Below are 23,676 nucleotides of genomic sequence, written 5' to 3'. Positions count from 1 at the left end.
TCTAAAACTATATCGCTTGAAAATTGACGAATGCGTGTTTCATCGATTGTTATACAAAATTGTATATTACTCATTATTACAATTGAAACAACTGAATTGTCCACTTCAGTAAACTCAGTTTACAGCACTCAGTTTCCCATACATATCTGAGCTTTTAAGATCGAACTAATGTAATTATAAAGGGTCTATATAATGCAGAATGAACAACTTTCTTCAGCCACCATATGTTCAATTTTCGTTTTTTAGACATGTGCATGCTAGCTTTATGTTGTCAAACTATTTCAGTTAATTCATGAATTCAATTTAGAAGATCGTGTATTTCAGATCTTTCTTCGATATTTAAGATCCTTTCGTTGTATCAAATCTTTAAAACTTGCCAGGCTTTAGTAGCCAAGGAAACTTTCTATTTTGATATACCCTCAACTGGTTTATTACACAGGTACGTTTACCAAAATATAATGAAGCAAATGCGGCGGCATATTCGCTTCTTATGAATAACAGTGTCTTGGATTCTTTATATCTAAAATGTCATTTTGGCTAAAATTCGGTACCACGCAATAAGAATATTTCTGATAATTTTTGGCAAGAGAAAAAAAAAGTGGGTACCATTCATCTTTCAATAGCTATTCATCTTTCAAATGTTAACTGTCAATTTCGGTCATATTGACTACTGATAAGATGTTGTCGTGCTGTTAAATTTTTCTGTTTACATTACCACGGCGTTGTTATTAAAGACATTGACTACCCATGAGTGTCTTGCACGGTGTACTATACTGCGACAAGTCCAAAAGAAGTCTGCTATCGGGTTGAACCTTTTGACCTGTATTTAGCTCTTGGCCATCACATGCTTTTACAGTCTATCTCTATATACATTAGTTCCTTAAAAACAGAAAATTGTGTAAAATCAATCCGCATTTCAAGGGCAATGATCCTTAAAGGAGCGTTGACTTATATGACGATGGCATGACGATCATTTTCGCTGTTTATAGTTTCTCCCATTCTTCTTTTGTTTGGCTGTTCCTCTTGTATCTTTCGCCTCTCTTTTCCCAATAAAACACAAAAATGGTTAAATATCGTCTTCTAAGGGCAATTATTCCTTTAAGATTCGGCTGACAATTACGACCAAATAAAGTGGTTTTGCTATTTACTCTTTCACTTTATGTGTAATTAAATTTTTTATGGTTATCTTAAAATGCATCATTTTAAGACAACACTCCTATCAAAGGAAGCTGTCCAACAGTTTTGATATATATACAAAAAAATGTAAATCCTTACAGTTCTTTCCGGGTCAATATTTGTTTAACTCTAACAGTTTAAAATATAAGACAATTATATACGTGCGTTTTAATAAGGACAACGGACGCCTAATGATGATATTAAAAAAATTCACACTAACCTTTGTGCCAGGTGAAATAAGTAGAGCATTGTGTGTGAATAACGCAAGTTTGTATCATAGGCACAGATACCTATAGGGAAAACGGTACTATTTATTCTGCCATAGGCGACAATATTAACATTTTCTAAATTTACCACTTTTTAAGATAAAAACCTGGATAAAACAGTTATATGTTGTGTTAGTACTTTATTATTCTGTTTTAAAAATTAAAGCCAAATAGTATCATGACCAACTTCCAACGGAGCTTGTTTATGTTGTCCATGCCCACCGTCATTTTGCACCAAATTTATGAAATTTTGGAAGTCTTTTCTAGAAAATATTTCAATAGGTTTCAAAATTTATATTGTAAATATACACACTGCAGTTATTCATAGATAAATAAAAAATATAGTGTACCCTTACATCCAATCAGAGCGCTCCTAATTTGACCTCCTTCACCTGCCTTGGGTACACAAAAGGCCAACCTAATGCTGGCAAAATTTAATACTACCGTTTTCCCTTAAGTTATACAGTATATGTCATTTGTTTCTTTTTTTAAGATGATTAGTTATTGGTCATGCGCCATAATTGTAATAGTTAGAGAGTAAGACACAATTTTGATTATAAAAGAACAATCCGCAATTGTGATGATGTGAGAATAATGTACAGAAAATCTTTTCATTGTGCTTACAATATAAGATTAGATTTAAAACAAATACCGATCATCATTAAGGTCGAAATCTGCTCTTTCACATTTACAGTGTATTATATTGTTTTGTAAGGATTTATCAGAATAAATACAATTTGTGAAGTCGAACCGGTCTCGAACTGAACATGAAAACAAATCCAGTACGAAGTATTTTCAGATTTGAACAGGTTGCATTTAATGAAAATTTGCTATTTGGTTTTTTTATTCTTAAACATTGACATTAAAGATGCTTCAAAGAATTTTCGTTTCAAATTTAATTATGTTAATTTTTGTTTATTTACTTCATGTCGAGATATACATTAAAATCTTCTCTCAAAGTAACTACTATATGGACGATGTACACCTTGAGGGCATCTGATGAATATGTCAATTTTTAATTTGATAATTTAAATAATAGCTTTAAATTCGGTATCTTTGTTATTTTACTTTTGAATAGTTCAAAGGATGTTAAAAATTGCTTCATTAAGACTATATACCGTATAGCGGGTTATTTTCGCGGGTGTTTAATTTCGCGATTTACATTGAATAAGGTATACGAAATATTTTAGCGGTTATTATTTTGGCGGATTCAAAACTTTTATGAATACCTTTGCATGTATACTTTTAAATTGGCGGAATCCGCGAAAATAAGCGAAAATGTACACCCCGCGAAAATAACCCGCTTTACGGTATTATCGTTGTGTGAATACCTTCATAGCTCTCTTTTCCTTTCTAATACATTGAATTTGTATGTGTTTCTACTTTCATGACTTTGTTATTATCAGAAAATCATTGTTTCGTGAAATCTTTATTATAGGGTCGTTTTAAAGTTAAGCATGCTATTTTCCGTCTTCTCTGTCCAAGCATGTTACATGTATTGTAGGGTATAACTCTAACGACTTACAATACATTAATTTCTGTGAAATATTGATACAAAGTTAATGTTTATAAACACATCAAGAAATATGCAGACAAATATAGTTACTTTCATGGTTTACTTTTCGATATATTTCATTTGAATTTTCAAATAGATATACAATATGAAAATACAAAATTTCATATTCGCTTCTTTTACGAAAAAATCACAGAATATTTTTTTTTAAAATAGAGAAATATTATCATACTGTTTTTGCAAAGTATCGATTAGGATAAAGGCTTTTCCCCTAAGAATTCAATATTTAAGGTAAAATGTGATAAAACTTAGTGAAATCATACATTGCAGATATTGTAATATTTTAATACTAAATCTTAAACTTAGTCAGTACCAGTTATTTTACAGTACTGTATTAGGTTTGGACTACAATTTTGAGGTACCTGTCTTGTGATTCAATATACAATTTTATTTTTGTAGGTTTCTATAGTACCATAATCTGAAAGAAAATTCCATTTAAAGATCCAATTATATTAGAGTACAAAGTTGTTACATATTGCAAAAAAGGTGAAAAGTGAAACGTACATAAGTAGTACTGCACGATAGAATTCCAAAAAAAACGCAATTAAAGGAAAACTTTGAATGTTCGGGGTCAGTAAATTTGTGTAACAAAAAAGAAATATTTCCTGTTAGGAATAGGCTTCCCATAATAACTTTTTGTGTTATATTTGAAACAAAATAGTTATCATTAAAAAAAATGTTCTTGCTGGAACTGTCGATCATTTCATAAAATTCCTACTTTTCTTAGTCTTTTTCTATCTCAATTCTACCCAAAAATCATCAGATCTAAAGTCTAAAGATACAAGAGAACTATGGAACAGAAACTGTAGAGCAAATTGACACATCTACTTAGTTATACAGTGGTATATATACATTGCTCTTCGTGATAGCCATCAACTAGAAAATAAGTTGAGACCTTTGCCGTAATTTTAAAATAATTATGAAAGCGAGTAAAATAACCAATAAAATAAAAGAATAAATAAGAAAGTGTCCATAGTACAAGGATGCCGGTACAAGGATACAGTGAACCGGTCGAAACTTTAATTTGGCTTTAAAATTAGAAAGACAATATCATATGGAACATGTGTATTAAGTTTCAAGTTAATTGGACTTTAACTTCATCAAAAACTACCGAGACCAAAAACTTTAATCTGAAGCGGAACGGACGGACGAACAAACGGACAGACGGACGGTACGACAAACGGACGGACGGACGAACGGTACAACAAACGCATAGACCGAAAAACATAATGTCCATAAGTGAAGCATAACAAAATAACATGCTATGATAGTTCTTGTCTTGCAACCTGACAAGTGTACTGATATCGTAGAACATGTATCCGTCCCGTAAATACTTAAATAAGCCTTATCAAAACCGATTTCAAAATTTAATGCAAAATGTTTGTAGAAAACATTCTATTCATTTTCCTTAACTATCCGAAAAACTCTCCTGTCACAGATAGAAATAGACCGTCAAGACAAGAATTCTTCATGACTTTGCTAATTGTTTTAATTTATAAATAGCAAATATGCTATAAGTAGCCGTCTCACAAAATACAGTTCACAATTATTTTTTCGAGAACCTCCAAATTGTGTATGTAAAATTGAGAAAGGAAATGGTGAATATGTCAAAGCGACAACCACCCGACCATAGAGCAAACAACAGCCGAAGGCAACCAATGGGTCTTCAATGTAGCGAGAATTCCCGCACCCGTAGGTGTCCTTCAGCTGGCCCCTAAAATATGCATAATAGTACAGTGATAATGGACGTCATACTAAACTCCGAATTAAACACAAGAAACTAAAATTTTAAATCATACAAGACTAACAAAGGCCAGAGGCTCCTGACTTGGGACAGGCGCAAAATTGCGGCGGGGTTAAACATGTTTATGAGATCTCAACCCTCCCCCTATACCTCTAGCCAATGTAGAAAAGTAAAAGAATAACAATACGCACATTAAAATTAAGTTCAAGAGAAGTCCGAGTCTGATGTCAAAAGATGTAACAAAAGAAAATAAATAAAATGACAATAATACATAAATAACAACAGACTACTAGCAGTTAACTGACATGCCAGCTCCAGACCTCATTTAAACTGATTGAAAGATTATGTCTTCATCATATGAATATCAGGTACAATCCATCCCGTTAGGGGTTTAGTATCATACTATCATAAAATATATGAGAAGAACATAACCCGTGTCATGCCAACAACTGTTTTTTTTTTTTTTTTTTTTTTTTTTTTTTTTTTTTTTTTTTTTTTTTTTTTTTTTTTTTTAGAAATAAATGTGTTTAGTTCCGATGTTAACTTTGTCCTAAATGCTCGAAATTCAAACTTTTGAATAACTCAGATCTGAGGATGCAGTATAAATGTTGCGTTCGTTTAATAAATTAATGTCCTGTTTACCTACATTTTGCATCCCACACCTATTAAGATAATTATTTTTTATACTTCGAATAAAATCAATCTAAAACTTACTAAATCTGAAATTGTTAATAATAAGTCTACGTATTTACAGAACAAGTTCCTTGTCTAGTGCACAACTACATGTACATGTATTACATGGACTTACATATACTGTCGATCTATATAATACTTGTAAGTGTTTCCTATGTATATGATGTAAACTTTCAAAATTTAAACCTTGGTAGTATATAAAGACCTTCAGAATTATTTCGTACAGATAACTGTCAATTAGATATCTCAGGTGAGTCTTAGATGTTTAATTTATTTCAAAACAACTATTTACTTTGTTGTTAAACTTACACAAATATCAACATGGTGAAGAACCATTTAACCAATTTGAACTTGCCATTCATAATATTTTTATCATGAAATTTATAAAAAGAAAAAATATATATGATAACTCTCAATCAGATATATCAGGTAAGTCTTAAAGCTGAATTATATGCCATCCGTATCAAACAAAATGTTTCATTCATGCTTCAAATAAAATTCACAACGATTACTTCTTCTATAATTTCAACATGTTTACTTATGAAGTCTATCGGAAGCATCATTTAGAACATTTTGTCATATTGTAAGATATCTCAATATTTTTTTTATATTAATTTCAAGGAATCTTTATTTTCATGGATGTTGCAGGCTCACACGATGTTTTACAATAAATATTTAGTAAAACAGTATTAAACATTGAGATATTGGTGCACAAAAAAATATGTATGAGAACATACAGATTTATTTGTTTGTTAATTGTTTATTTGTTTATTTATTTTTTATTCATTTTCTTTCAATTTTGTAAAAGTGCCTGTCAATGCATAATTCGTGTTATTATTTAAGCGTTCGCAAGAATAACTTTCTCAACATACATTATATTGTCATAATAAATGAAAATTTAAATATTTCTTAATTCTAGTCACCAAATACCATTAAAATGAACAAATCCATCATCCTTGTCCTGGTCCCATGCCTGGTTGCTTTCGTCATGGCCCAGCAATACGGATACCAATCCGGATACCAGTCAGGATACCCAGCTTACTACCAGAATCAACTTAATGCCTACACACAACAGAGAGGACTGTACAACTATGGAAACGCTGCCACAGCTCAACTCAAAGGAGCCAAACTTCTTAACTACTGTAAGTCTTATATTTAAACAAAAATACGTTAATAACCATTGAAGGACATCTATGGTTATTAAGAATCTTATATATTTATCATTTCTTTCATTCCAACAGCAAAATAAGTATTTTGTATTCTCAATTTTGTATACTTAAAATTGATTTGATAAAAAAAACGAGTATTAGTATGGAGCTTATATATTCTACGATTATATATTATTATAGTTTGTTAACAAAAACATTATACACTATTTATCTGCTTTCAGTGTTCGGTCTCTTGTCTAAATACTTATACAAGTACATACCAATTGTTTGCTAACAGGCGTATGTTTTCAACATTTCTGCATTATTATAGTAATTTAAAAATATTAAAATATCATATGATCTGTATTTCAGTGTTCGGATTCTTGCTTCTCCTGGACCTCACAAACGCCACCGGAAACTCATTGACCAGTAGCTTGGGTTGAAACCTGTAAGTAAACATAATACAACATTCATTGTGTCATCATTTTAGATAGAATAGACGCTAAAAGTCAGTCTATCAGGACATGCATATCCCAATGACTAATTACCTGTCCGAAACCAGGTGTCATTGGTTTAATGCCCGTTCCTTCTGCTATTGTACTTTTCTAAGCCGATGTTTGAATTCACAATCTCAAACCAGTATCTCATTTCCACCTTAACCCCATCTGTTTTTCATAAATTGTTAATCAAAACGTTCAACCAATATGAGATCTAAGGTTTCTTCTTTTTTCATTCTGTAAATCTTCTTTGGGGTTTTACTGATATAATATATTTTTCGATAAATTGGTCACATAAGGCATTTTTAAACATTTTTGTACTGATAAAGAGCACAATCACGGCAATGTGATTAGCAGATAATTTGTTTAAGACACCAAATAAGAATTAATTTCGGATACTTCATTAATGTTCCCAGTGAAATATCGACACGTTGCGCTTTTATCATTCATTTGTGTTTTGCTATGACACTCGATACAACTGACCTTAAATCAATCGACAAGGAAATACCATGTGACCCACTTGCTGACCAAGAAAAAGATTTTTATCAATCACTTTTTAATTGGAATAGCACCTTTTTTTATCGTGAAATAATAAGCTGTAAGTAAAAAGTACGTTAAAAGATTGTAACTTAAACACATTTTTGTTTTTTGTATACTGTAATTGACCGTAGAAATCTCACTAACTAGTACATTTATCAACAAGCAAAAAGAAGACGTTATAATTCTGAGCTGTGAAATACGAAAACAAATGCATTATCGACAACAAATGTCCAGTGAAAGCGTGATTCTAATATGTGACCAAGTTGTGATAATGAACGAATTAAGGGGACGGAAGAATAATAGTTTAGTAAAAACATGATACCTTAATTTTGAAATATTCAGATACATTGGACTCATACATTGTTTAAAATTTATTTTTATTTTTATTTTAGATGATGCTCACTACATATACACAGTCCGTTTAAACTAAGATGTTACCTCAGGATAACTTGATTTGCCAGCTCGATCGGCATTTTCCTTGAGTTACTTCGTTTCCTGGTCCCAATGTTGTGTTTTCGCAAGATTAGAAAACAATAGTTTTTCTGATTATGTGAACTGTGTCAAATCGATGTGCAAAAGTTTATGTTAACAACTTGTACAATTTATTTTCACATATACTAAAATAAAAAATTATGAAATAATTTGTCACGTGTGTACATGAATTATATGATAATATATAGAAGGTATGAAAAAACAAGCGCAATGTATCTAAGAAAAAAAAAGAAAACAGCCGTGTCATTCTCTCTTTTCTTTAATTTCACTTTTAATGCATTTACAAGTATAAAAGTATTCTTACGATTCAAACAACCATCATAACCGTTGTTCAAAGAATATTTGAAAAATGATACCATGGAAATTACACTTTCATGCCAGTCTTAAGTATTCGTGGAACTGGATCAATCCAAAAGGGAGACAACATTTATTATAACATTAAGGTAGCACAATACAAAGATTTTTCATCCTCAATCAGACATCTTTAAACTGATGTAATTCCACTTATCTTTCTTTAAATTTTATAAATGAGGCACCAAAAGAAAGAAGAAAGATTAATCTTTCAAATTGTGATAATTTCATTATGACATAATTATTATATAATTAATTGTTATGTAATTAGTTGCCATATTGTGATGCCCATACTTAAATGAATTTAGCTTCTTTGTTTTTCATAGCATCCCAAACATTTTTATAGATTCTTGCACAACATATTTTGACCTCCAAAACTGTGTCTCAGATTTTTCCTATTGTATTTCATTCTCTCATAAATCTTCAATGAAATTTGCAGCATCAATTCATAAGAGACCACTAAATTCAATTGGGTATAAAATTTGTTCTATTGATGTTTTTGGAAATCTGAGACACATTTTTGGAGGTCAAGCTGTGTAGTATAAGAATCTATAAAATGTTTTTGGATGCTATGAAGAACAAAGACGCTAAATTCATTCAAGTGTGGACATCACAATATAGCAACTAATTACATAATAATTAATTATGTAATAATTATGTCATAATGAAATTATCACAATTTGAAAGATTAATCTTTCTTCTTTCTTTTGGTACCTCATTTATAAAATATAAAGAAGGATGAAATGAATTACATCAGTTTAAAGTTGTCTGATTGGGAGTGAAAAAATCTTTGTATTGTGCTACCTTAAATATGGCAAATCAGACTAATTCAAAGGGAAACTACATTTATTATAACATTAGATTTGTTTTGTTCACTCATCGTTTTCAATATAATGAAATTTTATGCGACTGTCATACAAGTGAAAGGTTTACCTAGCTATAAAACAAGTTTTAGTCCACCATTTTCTACATAAGGAAATGTTTGTACGAAGTCAGGAATATGACAGTTGTTTTCGATTAGTTTGATGTGTTTGAGCTTTTGATTTGATTACGGACTTACCGTTTTGAATTTTCCTCGGAGTTCGGTAATTTTGTAATTTTACTTTTTTCAACACATACGTTTTGTTAAGTGTCATAAATTATGGATTACAACTCCGGGGAGTTAGGCACTTACTATGCAGAAGGTAGTAGGAAAGAACTGCTGGAATAAATCTTTTTTCAAGTTTACGATGCATGTTTAGGTCGCAAAATGACGATGAAATAAATGCAAGGTTGCTGATATGCAAGTGTATAATGTATTCAGACAACGTTATTTTCTCATAGATTCGTTTGATGCCAATATCGAAAATGTATCTACTATCTCTCAAATCTATTTATTTCTTCGTGAAATAGCGTTACATTGATATCGCACACAAAAACTAAATTGCACCAATAAGACAATTTGTATCTGTTAAGACAAAAAAAGTAGCGGGAATGATCAAGTTTTTTTAGAAAATAAATGCACTTTTATATTTTGCAGCTATGAACGTCTTTCAACATGTATTTAGATAATCACTAACCGGTTACATTATGTATAAGCAGATGACGTATCACGTGAAAAAAAAGTAATATTTACGGAAACGTTGACAAAAAAAGTCAACTTTTAAGAATGAGTAATTATAATATGCTTAGGAATTCATCTCTTTATAAAAGTAATAGGAAGCATTGACTATTGGCAAATTGTTCTAAAAATGTGGAGAAAAAAAAAACATCAATGATCCCGATTTTTATGGGAGTATATTTAAGCATGTTAGGTACTCCTCATAACAGAAGCTCGGATCGTTTAAAGGTCGGCTTAACCCCTTTTTTATGATTCAGGGTGGATACATTTACAAAATTAACACAGAATAAAGACTTATGTCTAGATCTGCAATAAACGTAGGTGAAAAAAACTGTCAAGATAGATGCAATGTGAATACTTTCACTAGTAATTAAGCTATAAATACCTTTTAGTTCTCAAATATTTAAAAGGGTCTGTTTTGTTTTTATACAAAATACACGAGCCTGATTGGTTACTCGATGTCTCAGCTGCTCACCTCTACTGAAAAAAATTTGAAGCGTTACCCCGAGGATTATATAGCAAACAAAAGGGTCTTAATTGGTGTAGTTTGCAGAATAAACAACGTTATTAAAACACAACCGATATGTCTTATGAACTAAGTTCCTAGTATAAATATTTGAGATGTCAACCATTTATTAAGCGCATTTGCTAATGCGAATATGGTGTATTTTCGACCTTAATGTCCATACTTGCCACTCTCTCGTGGTGTGCAATCTTTTGATTGCTAGACTTAAGACCCTTTACATTTTGATCTTCCCTCAATTGGTTTATTACGCAGGTAACCATAAAAATAAGGAAGCATAATCGCCACTTATTAAACTATAGACCCGGTTGAAGTATAATATCATTATTATATAATTATTAAAGTAAAATTTACATTTAAAATTTAAATCCGCAAATACTTCGTTTTACTTTAGATTTGTTTTACATTCAGCTCAAGGCCGGCGGGACATTGTATTTTTTATAATTGATGGATATCTATGAACATATATAAGGCAACTTAAGAAAACACACAAATGGATAGATTTAATTCACTTTTATTTTTTAGACATATCTGTAATTCGAAAGAAAAAAAGAAGAAATGTTTGGTGACTGAGAACCTTTATATAATGATTGTATGATCGGTATTGAGTTCATATCAAATCGTATGTTGTTGAAAAAGATGAGCGAAAGATACTAGGGGGGACATTCAAACTCATAGATCGAAAATAAACTGACAACGCCATGGCTAAAAATGAATTAGACAAACAGACAAATAAAAGTACACAAGACACAAAATACAAAAGTAAAGACTAAGCAACACGAACCCCTCCAAAAACTGGGAGTGATCTGTGGTGCTCCGGACGTGTAAGCAGATCCTTCTCCACATGTGACACCCATAAGCTTTGAGAAAAAATGTTCTGCAAGTTATCGAAATTGCGGCTTACACTCCTATTATATAGCCCATGAACAAGCGCTAATCTTTGTGGAAATTGCTAAAAATTCATATCCTATGTAAATAAAAATAGCCATGCCTAGGATACAAACTCGCATTATCCACAAACACTCTTCATTTTAACTCACCTGGACCAAAAGGCGAGGGGGAGCTTTTGGCATCGCAAGGCATCCGCTGTGCGTCGTCCGATAACTTTAAAGAATATTTTCCTCTTAGAATAACTACTCGACCAGATAGAAATTAAACATGGCGACAATCAATCGTAGGATATTTAGTTTCAAAAATATGTATGGTGATCATTGTTTTATTATCTACTATCTTGTAAACCGTTTAAGGTTAAGAAAATCTGACAGGGACTGAATTTTTAGGAAAGCTTTAATCTACCTTTTGTCTGTTTGTAAATCATATAGGAGTTGTTACCTTTAAACGACGATTACCATTAAAAACTATCATTGCAGAATAAGTGAAGCTGTAAATAGGTAAGACGATAAGCAGGACGAGATCTACAAATCACTTGTCATGGTCGAAATTGTCAGTAGACTCTTGTAGGAGTTGTTGCCCTTTAAAAAAGAATCTTTTATCCATTAGTGTGTTCAACAATCCTTTTAGAAGTAATGCCCCTTGAAATACGAATTTTACATATTTTGGTGTTTTAAGGAACTAAAGTAGATAAAGAGAAACTGTAAAAAGCAAAGAGCATCAGCAGGACAGATTCTACGACTAGGTTAAATGACCGTAATTATTAGTCGACTTCTTTTATGAGATATCGTCCTTTAAAGACAAAGTTTACCCATGTTTATGCTTCTTTTGAATGAAACTACTGTAGATAGGCAAACATATCACCGACGGTGCGAAATCACAAGGGTAGTCAAGGTAGTTTTTGGACATAAATTCAAGATAAACTCTAGTTTAATAAGTGGCGATTTTGACCCCCATATGCCTCCCTATGGTTACCTGTGTAATAAACCAATTGAGGGAAGATCAAAATGGAAAAGGTCTCAGGTCTATCAATTAAAAGATTGCACACAGCAAGAGTATGGAAAGTATTGACGTAAGGTTAAAAAATTCACCATATTCGCATTAGCAAATGCGCTTATTAAAAAATGGTTGACCTCACAAATATTTATACTAGGTACTTATAAGACTTATCAGTTGTGCTTTAATTACGTTGTGTATTCTGCATACTACGCCAATTCAGCCCTTTTTGTATTCTGTATAATCCTCGGGGAAACACTTCCATCTGTTTTCAGTAGAGGTGAGCAGTTGATACATCGATTAACCCATCATGCTCGTGTATTTTACAGCAGATTCCAACGAGTATGAAGCTATATGTAGATTCTTTGGTTAGCTTCCTTGCTAGCTCAACCATGAAATCATTATTAGGTAAGGTACACAAGCCTGTGGGTGGAGTCAATAGTTAAACAGAGAACCAATCAGAACTAGTGACAGAATATAAACATTGTAAAACTAGTTTTACAAGTTTTTACAAGTCAGTTTAAAAATAAGTTTTCAATCTAAATATTCACAAGCATGTTGTAGGTGTGTTTGAATTGCCAATTTTATTAATTCAATCAATTACTCAGTTCATTTATAAATACAGTTATGTGTATATACTTTACAATGGTACAATCACGGCGTAAATATCCTTCTGTTGCCTTTGAATTACGAATTTTTCAAACTGCAATAGTATAAAAACAGCAAAGATAATGAATAATAGAGATGGGCCATTTTGTACATATACAAAGGGGAAACTTCAAGCAAGCATTATTATTAATAGTTTCATTGCATTTTTAAAGTTAAACAGGATTTTGTGTCAAAAAAACCAAGATCTTTGTAGAAAATCCACAGATATTTTTGTTATAAAATTTGAAGCATAGATTACTCTCTTGATTTTCTATGATGTGCTAGCGTTTAAAGTTTACAAAAAGTCCTATTACAACCTTTAAATTAAAAAAAAATCGTGCTAAGTCACGAAAGTCGAGCGCATCCTAGAAGGTGTACTTGAATTGGTCCATATTTATATATATATGTTTAAACCAATATCTAAATTTCTAAACTTGTTTTTTAGGAAATCATTGCTAGCACTGCTCCTCCATCTATCAAGTACCAAATTGCCAACTATGAGAGTACAAGGGGAAATGATGTGGATTTTCTATATATAAAATTTCTATTTGTTTAGCATTGAATCAACACTAAATATTATCATCCTTGAACAAAAAATAAACCGTAACTCCGCTTCTAATTTATTGTAATACAAAGAATTTTTTAATTCAATCAAAGACTATAAGAAATTAAATTTAATTTGCAAAGTTGTTTAGGTAAACCTGTTTGTATGAAACATACATTATTATTATAAACAGGCCATTGATATGAGTGTTTTCATTGGATGATGAATTAGTGCTATGCTCCTCCCAATTTTAAGGTAATAATCATTTCATGGTTGAGCTAGCAAGGAAGCTAACCAAAGAATCTACCTGTAGCTTCATACTCGTTGGAATCTGCTGTAATATAAAAACAAAGCATACCCTTTTAATTATATATATTTGGTAACAAATATGTATTTAAAGCTTAAATGAAAGTACCCACATTGCACCTCTCTTGACAGTTTTGTTCACCGACGTTTATTTTAAATCTAGACAAAAGTCTATATTCTGTGTTAATTTTGTAAAAAAATGTATCCACACTGAATCATAATAAAAGGGGTTGAACCGACCTCTAAACGATACCAGCTCCTGTAATGAGGAGTAACTTAATTGCATACATATTTGAATTCACTTCCGTAAAAATCGGATCATTGATGTTTTGTTTTTATTTTTTCACATTTTTAAAACAATTTGCAATAGTCCATGCTTCCTATTCCTTTTTTAAGAGATGAATTCCTCGGCATATTTTAATTACTCATTTTTGAAAGTTGACTTTCTTTTTTTTTCACGTGATACATGTACGACATCTGCTGATAAAAGATATATAATGTCACCGGTTTTTGCTTATTTAAATACGAATCTATAGGAAAATATCGATGTCTGATTACTTTTTTCTACCTCAGGAATAGATTACCTTAGCTGAATTTGGCAAAACTGATAGGAAATTTTGGTACTCAATGCTCTTTAACTTCGTACTAATTGGACTTTTCAGCCTATTTTTATTCGAGCGTCACTGATAAATTTCAATCCTGATATATGTGATGAGTTTATTTGCAACCACTGGGTCGATGCCACTACTGGTGGAGTTTTATTCCCCTAGGGTATCACACGCCCAGTAGTCAGCACTTCTGTGTTGACATGAATTATCATTGATATGGTCATAATTATAAATTAACTGTTTACAAATTTAGATTTTTTAGAAATACTAAGGATTTTCTACCTCAGGAATAGATTACCTTAGTTGTATTGGCAAAACTTTTAGGAATTTGTGGACCTCAATGCTCTCCAACTTCGTACTATTCGGTCTTTTCAACCTATTTTGATTCGAGCGTCACTGATGAGTTTTTTACATTTTAATCCTGGTATCTGGGATGAGTTTATTTGCATATTAGCAACCTTGCAATTATTTCATCGTCATTTTGCGACCTTAACAATAATTGTAAACCTGACTATAGACCTATTCTAGCAGTTGTTTCCTACCACCCACTGCATAGTAAGGACCACCCTCCCAGAGTTTTAGTCCATAATTAATTACACTTAACAAAACGAGGAAAATCCGAAACGATAAGTACGTAATCAATTCAAAAGCTCAAACACATCAAACGAAAACCTATCATATTCCTAACTTCGTACAGACATTTCCTTATGTAAAAAATGGTGGATTAAACCTTGTGTTTCTAGATAGAAAACCTCTCACTTGTATGACAGTCGCATAAAATTCCAATATATTGAAATCGATGAGTGAACAAAAAGACCTAATGTTATAACTAATGGTGTTTCCCTTTGAATTAGTCTGATTTGCCATTTATAATGTTATAATAAATTTTGCCCCCCTTTGGGTTGAATCAATTCCACAAATGCTAAAGACTGGCATGAAAGTGTTATTTCCATGGTATCATTTTTCAAATAGTCTTTGAAAAACGCTCATGATGGTTGTTTAAATCGCAAGAATATTTGAATACTGGTAAATGCATTTAAAGTAAAATTTAAGAAAAGAGAGAATGACTCAGCTGTATCGACCACGGCGATCAACAGCCCATAAATACAAATATGAAAATTCTTCCTCATCGGACCTATCTGGTTTAACGAGCAAAAGACAGTGTATGGACGTAAACAAAGAAAACAATAACAAAAACAAGGTACGTTCAGACACACTTAGTGAAGACAACTCAAGTTCCGATCAATATACAAGTATGGCAATGAATAACTCACTAAATCAAGGACCCCAATACACACAAATGACAAGTACACCTATGGGATTTCAAAGTATGCCCCAATACATGTCGTACCCTCCGCCGATGATGACAACACCAATGCCGCCATCCCCCAAACCACCCGCAATTGATTCTTATTTCAAAGAGCTCTGCCATCGTATGGCAAGAGTCGAGACAAAAGTAAGCACTCTAGATAAAATTGAAGAACGTTTAGAAAAGATGGACACAAAACACAATAAGCTTGATAACGAAATGATCCAATGCAAAGACAGAATAAGCAAGTTGGAAGAAAGTGCACAAGTTTTATCTGATATTAAAGATGAACACTTAGCTCTTAAAAAGAGGGTAGATTGTATCAACAATGGTATTGAGACGACAAAAACAGACACAATATGTGTCCGAGACAAACTGATAGACATAGAAACAGATAATCTGAAACAAAACCTTCTGTTCTTTGCGCTGGAAGAAAAATATGACAATGTTGAAACGAATAATGAGAATAAGGGGGGTGCAACAAGGACAGTGGATAAGAAGAGTGACGCGGTACAAGTGAGTGAAAACCGTGTCGACACAGTGCTTAATTTTTGTGAACAATTTCTTAACATTGAAATGCTAGACACAAAATTAAAATTGAAAAGGCATACCGATTAGGAAAACCCAACACTAACGCGTCAAAGCCTATACCAATCGTGGCTAAATTCTGCGATATGTCCGACAGGGAGTATGTCCGCAGTGTATCGAATCGCCTAAAGGAAACACATTTTGGTATAAGCCCCCATTATCCAAAGGTTGTACTTGAAACAACAGCGGAAAAATCATAAGAAGGCATATATTTTCGGCGATAAGCTATTTGTTAACGGTCAATTGTGGAAGGAGTAGGGACCAGCGGAGTGTGATGTTAAACTAAACAAATGTAATACTAAAACGGGAAATCATGAGTGTTTAAATGTGTGTTCTTGGAATATTTCGAAAGGAATAATACGAAAGCTAAAAGATGGAAAAAAAATTAAATTATAAAGAAATACGATATTCTGTGCTTCAATGAGTGCTGGGTCAAATTCCCTGGAGACTTTGATCTAAAAGGTTACGTCAAAAAGTGTTTATACAGAGAGAAATGTAACGGGGATGGAATAGTAGTGTTTTATAAAAAAAAAATTGGATTTTATTGAAATTGTGAAATGTTGTGTGGATTGTATGATTTGGTTTAAAATTGATAAAAGTATAACACCTGATAATTTAGATTTATACATATGTTCTATATATATGCCTCCAGATAAAAATGTGTTTTATCGTAAATATAACTGTGATGTATTTGATATTTTGCAAGAACAAATAGAATCTCTTTCTAATATTGGTACAGTAGCTGTTTTAGGAGACCTAAATGGTCGTGTTGGTTTGAAACCGGACTATTTATTGAACGATTTCTTAGATCCATTATTACAAGACAATATCTCATTTATTGATTATGAAAATGATAGGCAAGATTTTGTACAAAGACATTCCGAGGATACAAAAGTGCCCAACAGTTTCGAACAAAAATTTTACAATCATGTAAATCCTCCGGGTTACGCATTTGTAACTGACGTTTTGGCGAAGATAGTGGTAAAATAACTTTTAATAATAAAAATGGTTGTAGTGTACTTGACTATTTATTATTATCTGAGAATATAGTTAAGATTGTAAAGAGTATTAACGTAGGAATGTTTACCAGTTTTACATGTCACGCTCCATTGTCAGTTCAATTTTACCTTAGGGACAATACTGTAAATTTGATCAAAGATCAATGCTCATGTGGTAATCATGTTTATAATACTTTTAAATGGAGAAACGAGTGCGAAGATGACGTCAGAGAGAGTTTGTTGTCTAACGCCCAGCAGTTTGAGGATATGTTGACCAATATAGATGAAAATAGTGACACCAATATATGCGTGGATGAATTAAATAAACTTTTGTCTGATATTTTTGAACAGTTTACAAAGTCAGAAATTAGACTTAAAAAATACTGTGATATATGTACTGATGATTATAAACAATTTAGAACTACAACGGATAAATCATGGTTTACAGATGAATGTAAAAACTTATATAATGCTTACCAACAGGCACTAGGAACTTTTAATAAGTACCGGTCCAATGAAAATAGACTCAGAGTAACATGTTGGCTTCGTTAAAAAGGACTAATCCGAAACAATTCTATAGGAAATTTAAGAAACGTAAAAAGGTTATGCATCCTAATATAACTACTTTAGAGCAGTTTGAAGAACATTTTAAGAAATTAACTTCAAACCCAGATATACACCCGCAAGATTTACCAGGCGAAAATACAGGTACTGTGTTCGATGAGCTTGATTCTCCATTTACGGAAAAAGAGCTTGATAATGGTATTAAAAAGTTAAAACGAGACAAATCTACAGGATACGATAATATGATGAACGAGTACAGTATTATGAGTAAAAATTTCATTAAACCTGTGTTGTGTAAAATATTTAACTGTATTCTTACAAATGGTGACTTTCCCTCATTGTGAGTAAAAAGTATTATTATCCCTGTATTCAAAAAGGGTGACGTTAATCAGCCTGGAAACTTTCGTGGAATATCTCTTGTGTCCCATGTTGGAAAGCTGTTTACAACTCTCATCAACGCTCGACTTACTAAATGGAGTAGAAACCATGATGTACTAACAGATACCCAGTTTGGCTTCCGACCCAGTTATGGTACTACTGACGCCATCTTCGCTCTCAATTTTTTAATTTCAAAATCTTTGAGATCTGGTAAAAGATTTTATTGTTGTTTTGTAGACTATAAAACGGCGTTTGACAGTGTCACACATATGAAATTATGGTTACGACTTATTAGATTAGGTGTAACTGGTAAACTATTAAATGTATTAAAATCTATGTATTCAAAACTTAAATGTTGAGTAAAATTTGATGGTAACTTCTCAAATTTCTTTAATAGTAATGTTGGTTTAATGCAGGGGGAATCGTTATCCCCATTTTTATATTCATTGTACGTAAATGACATGGAAATAGAGCTTATTAGTCAAGGATGTCAACCTTATGAGTTAAAAATGTGGAACTTGTATTTACTTATGTATGCAGATGACACAATATTGTTCAGTGAAAATATTGAAGATTTACAAAAGATGATTTTGTTTAAATGTCTATTCTGATAAGTACAATTTATTTATTGATTGTTTAAAAACAAAATTGTTGTATTCAGAAACAGAGGACAAGTTAAAGCAAATTAGAGATGGTATTTAAATGGAAATTCAATAGATATGTGTGATGAATTTGTATATCTGGGTATTTTATTTAGATATAATGGTTATTTTACATATACTCAAAAATCATTAGCAAACCAAGGTCGTAAAGCATTATTTAGTCTGTATAGTAAATTGCAGGATGACTGTTTTAATTTTGAAACTATGCTGTCAGTGTTTGACACGTATGTAGCAAGTATTTTGAATTAAAGTTTTGAATTTTGGGGAAATCACAAATGTGATGATATCGAACAAGTTCAAATGAAATTCTTAAAACGTATATTAAAGGTGAAAGCATCTACTGTTAATTATATGGTTTATTGTGAGTTGGGACGATACCCTATGTTTATAGAAAGATATTGTCGAAAGTTAAAATATTAGTTTAAGTTATTACTAGTATGTACTGATAACTGTATTCTTAAATGTTGTTATGAAGAAATGCTCGAGAGATGTAATAAAAAAAACCAAACGACAAATATAACTGGGCCTGTCGAATTAGAGACATATTATACATGTATGGGTTCCAGGATGTATGATTATATCAGGGTGTAAAATGTGGATTTGTTTTTAAGTGAATTCAAAGATAGAGTAAAGGGTAGCTTTCATAGTGAAATGAACTCATTTTTGAAGACTCGCCAACATGTTACAATTTTATTTAAATCATGCTGTAAATTATATTTATAAACCATTTATTTGCAAATATCGCATATCTGCTCACTGTTTGAATATAGAAACTGGTCGATTTTATAATATTGAGAGACATCTGAGACTTTGTAATATGTGTGATAAACAAGTAATTGAAGATGAATATCATTTTATTTTAGTATGTGAAAAGTATAATGACCTTCGATAGAAATTTATCAAACCATATTATTGGAGAAAACCTTCGAATTTTAAACTATTTTAAACTCATACAACTGCTATCGGTTCATAATGTAAAGGAACTTAACAATTTATGGAAGTTTTTATTTCTGGCCGAGAAGGCACGTAATTAATTTAATCATTATAAATGCTTAATATGTGTTATGTTTTATCATACTCTGCTGTACTGTTATATGGGTATACTTACTTATATGATTATTTGACTAATTGTTTAAATGTAAATATATTTCACTGATGTAATTGAATATTTGTAATATTTATATTCTATAAGCTGTATTGCTTACGAATAAAAGATTATTATTAGTATTCTTAGATTTATTGCGCTAGTTAAATCATACTGTCTATGTATTATCATATAATCTATATACAAACGTGAAGAAATCATTCATACATTTTTTTTTATTTTAGTAACTGTAAAAATAAATTATACAAGTTGTTAACATAAACTTCTGCATATCGACTTGAAACACTAAATGATCAGTAAAACTATTGGTTTCTACTCTTGTGAAAACACAACATTGGAACCGGGAAACGACATAATTTAAGGTAATGCAGGTCGAGCTAGCAAATCAAGTTATCCTGCAGTAACATCTTAGTTTAAGTTGACTATGTATACGTAGTAAGCATCTGAAATAAAAATATAGATAAAGTTAAAACAGAATCCAGCGCATTCGAAAAAGTGTGTATTATGTTTTAACAAAACTATTATTCTTCCGTCCCCTTTTTACATTCATTAAAACAACTCGGTCACCTATTACAATCACGCTTTCAATGGACCTTTGTTGTCGATAATGCATTTTTTTCGTTTGTCACAGTTCAGAAATATAATCTTCCTATCTTTTGGTTGTTGATAAGACTTCTACGGTCAATTATTAAATATATACGTAAAATTGTGTTTATGTTACAATCTTTTAACTTACTTTTGACAGCTAATTATTTCACGATTAAAAAAAAAACGATGAAAAACAAGGTGCAATTTCCAATCAAAAAGTGATTGAAAAAAATCTTTTTCTTGGACAGCAAGTGGGTCACATGGTATTTTCCCTGTTATCCGATTTAAGGTTAGGTAATTTCACTGGGAAAATTAATGAAGTTTCCGATTTTAATTCTTATTTGGTTTCTTAAAGAAATTATCTGCTAAGGTAGCACTCCATAGTTAGAAAATGAAATTAAAATTGAACCACAAAATGTTAAATCGTCTTCTATTCCTGGCTTTCTAATACATTCAGCCAACTGTTGTGTAATAAAAGTGCATATGTATATAATCAGTATATTCCATAGATTTAATTTTCGAAAGTTAAAAGGGTGAAATATAATTCCTTTTTTGTGTATCCATGGTAACATATTGCATTTATTTACCACAAAATATTGCACAAATTAAGGGGCATGAACATGGCACATATTCTCCCAATATTTGATTTAAACTAGAACTTCAATGCTTATAGATATGAAAATACGGACTGTCATACAGAAAACAGCCTATATAATACATACATTACACAATCTTGATCGATGTTCCAATAAAGATATATATACTATGAAGGCTGTTTTCATCTTAAGCTATCCAAAATATGAATTTTATTGCACACTAGCTCTTATATTTGAAAAATCCACAGTGGCCAAAATGAGAAACAAACAACTAACTGTTGTATGCTTCCTAATCACGTCGCCAAGAATGTGCTCTTTACCAGCATAAGAATGTTGAAAATAAGACCAATTTATGGATAAATATATTATATGAGTGAAACCCAAAATTTACAGAATGAAAAAAGAAGAAACCAAAGATCTTGGTTTTACGTTTTGATTTACAATTAATGAAAAATAGATGTGGTAAAGGTGGAAATGAGATACAAGTTTGGGACATCTGGGATTTATTTGTTCGGACGTAAATAAACATGTACACGTAGGTTGTTTTTAAAAGACTTTAAGGATGCTGGAAATTCTACATTTGAATATACTTACATAGTTTAACCCAAGCTGCTAGTCAATGAGTTTCCTGTGGCGTTTGTGAGGTCCAGGAGAAGCAAGAATCCGAACACTGAAATACAGATTATATATGCTTTGAATATTTTTTTTATACTATAATAATGCATGAACATTAAAAGAACGTTTTGTATGTATATACTATTGAGAATACAAAGTATTTAGGCAAGACTGATAACTATTGTATAATATTTTTTAACAAACTATAACAATGTACAAACATTGAATTTATAAACTCTTTACTCAACTCCTTTTTTTAAATAATTTTTAAATATACAAAATTGAGTAAAGTAATGTTATCTTTTTTTGTAAGGAAAGAAATGACAAAAAAAAATAGGTTTAAATAAATTTTGTAATAACCGAATATGTCCTGTCATGATTATTAGCGTTTTTTTGTTTTAAAAAATATACTTACAGTAATTTAGAAGTTTGGCTCCTTTGAGTTGAGCTGTGGCAGCGTTTCCATAATTGTACAGTCCTCTCTGTTGTGTGTAGGCATTAAGTTGATTCTGGTAGTAAGCTGGGTATCCTGACTGGTATCCGGATTGGTATCCGTATTGCTGGGCCATGACGAAAGCAACAAGGCATGGGACAAGGACAAGGATGATGGATTTGTTCATTTTGATGGTGGTTGGTGACTAGAATTAGGAAATATTTTGATTTCAACTCATTATGACAATATAATGTGTTTTGAGATTAAGTTATTCTTGCGAACGCTTAAATAATAACACAAGTTATGCATTGAAAGGCACTGTAACAAAATTGAAAGAAAATGAATTAAAAAATAAATAAGCAAACAATTGATATACAAATCAATATATGTGTTCCCGCACATACTGTTTTTCACACCTATTATCTTAATGTTTAGTGTTATTGCAAGTTAAAATTGGTAAAATGGTTCTTTACCATATAAATATAAATTTGTTGATGTGAAATAAATTAAACCTAATTAGTTATAAGACTCACCTGAGATATCTAATTGAGAGTGATCTGTACGAAATAATTCTGAAGGTCTTTATATACTACCAAGATTTAAATTTTGCAAGTTTACATCATATACATAGGAAACGTATACATGTATTATATAGATCGACAGTATATGTAAGTCCATGTAATACATGTACATGTAGTTGTGCACTAGACAAGGAACTGGTTCTATAAACACGATTACTTATTATTAACACTTGAAGATTTAGAGTTTTAGATTGATTTTATTCGATATGTAAAAATGAATGATCGTAATTAGATGTGGGATACAAATTAATATGTAAGTAAAACAAGACATGCATTTTCCGAAAGCTGGTCTGGACTTTGATAGAAAATAGCCAATGTAATGCATAAAATATCTTATGGGTCACGGATGTACTGTTTTATTTTATAGGGATGCTTATGCGGCACATCAAAGAAAAATTAATGTATCCCTTGTACTTTTGAATTATCACAAAACTTAAATTCACTTGAATACATTGATCTGTTATTTTGTCGACTTAAAAGCTTAAAAGCCCGCCAGACAGATGGCTTATATCCTGAGAAGAGACCTTAATGAAATTTGAAATAAGTTTCACGGGAACGAAGATTTTGTAAAAACTGTTACGAATTTACAGTTTAAGAAGGTTATAATATTTCTTACAGTTATGTATTAATCGAAACCTCTTTGAATTTTCCATTTGATCTCTT

At 31.4% G+C, this 23,676-nt stretch overlaps 2 long non-coding RNA genes across 3 annotated transcripts; one reads left to right on the top strand and one right to left on the bottom strand.

Annotated features, from left to right (window-relative positions):
* The first annotated feature begins 5,630 nt into the window (after positions 1 to 5,630).
* Positions 5,631 to 8,280, top strand: LOC143062465 (uncharacterized). Of its 2 annotated transcripts, none has more exons than XR_012974764.1 (4): positions 5,631 to 5,702; positions 6,372 to 6,594; positions 6,973 to 7,048; positions 8,030 to 8,280. It is a non-coding gene; the product is annotated as an uncharacterized LOC143062465 (long non-coding RNA). The 2 variants fall into 2 exon arrangements; XR_012974765.1 differs by lacking the exon at positions 5,631 to 5,702 and adding an exon at positions 5,864 to 5,881.
* A 12,120-nt stretch (positions 8,281 to 20,400) lies between these two features.
* LOC143064994 (uncharacterized) lies at positions 20,401 to 23,047 on the bottom strand. Its single transcript, XR_012975371.1, has 4 exons — positions 22,966 to 23,047; positions 22,415 to 22,637; positions 21,979 to 22,054; positions 20,401 to 20,643 (listed from the first exon to the last, which is right to left on the bottom strand). It is a non-coding gene; the product is annotated as an uncharacterized LOC143064994 (long non-coding RNA).
* Between the last annotated feature and the right edge of the window lie 629 nt (positions 23,048 to 23,676).

Source organism: Mytilus galloprovincialis, chromosome 2 (genome assembly GCF_965363235.1).
Source record: "Mytilus galloprovincialis chromosome 2, xbMytGall1.hap1.1, whole genome shotgun sequence".
Classification (NCBI taxonomy): domain Eukaryota; kingdom Metazoa; phylum Mollusca; class Bivalvia; order Mytilida; family Mytilidae; genus Mytilus; species Mytilus galloprovincialis.
This window is presented reverse-complemented; position numbering and strand designations above follow the sequence as displayed.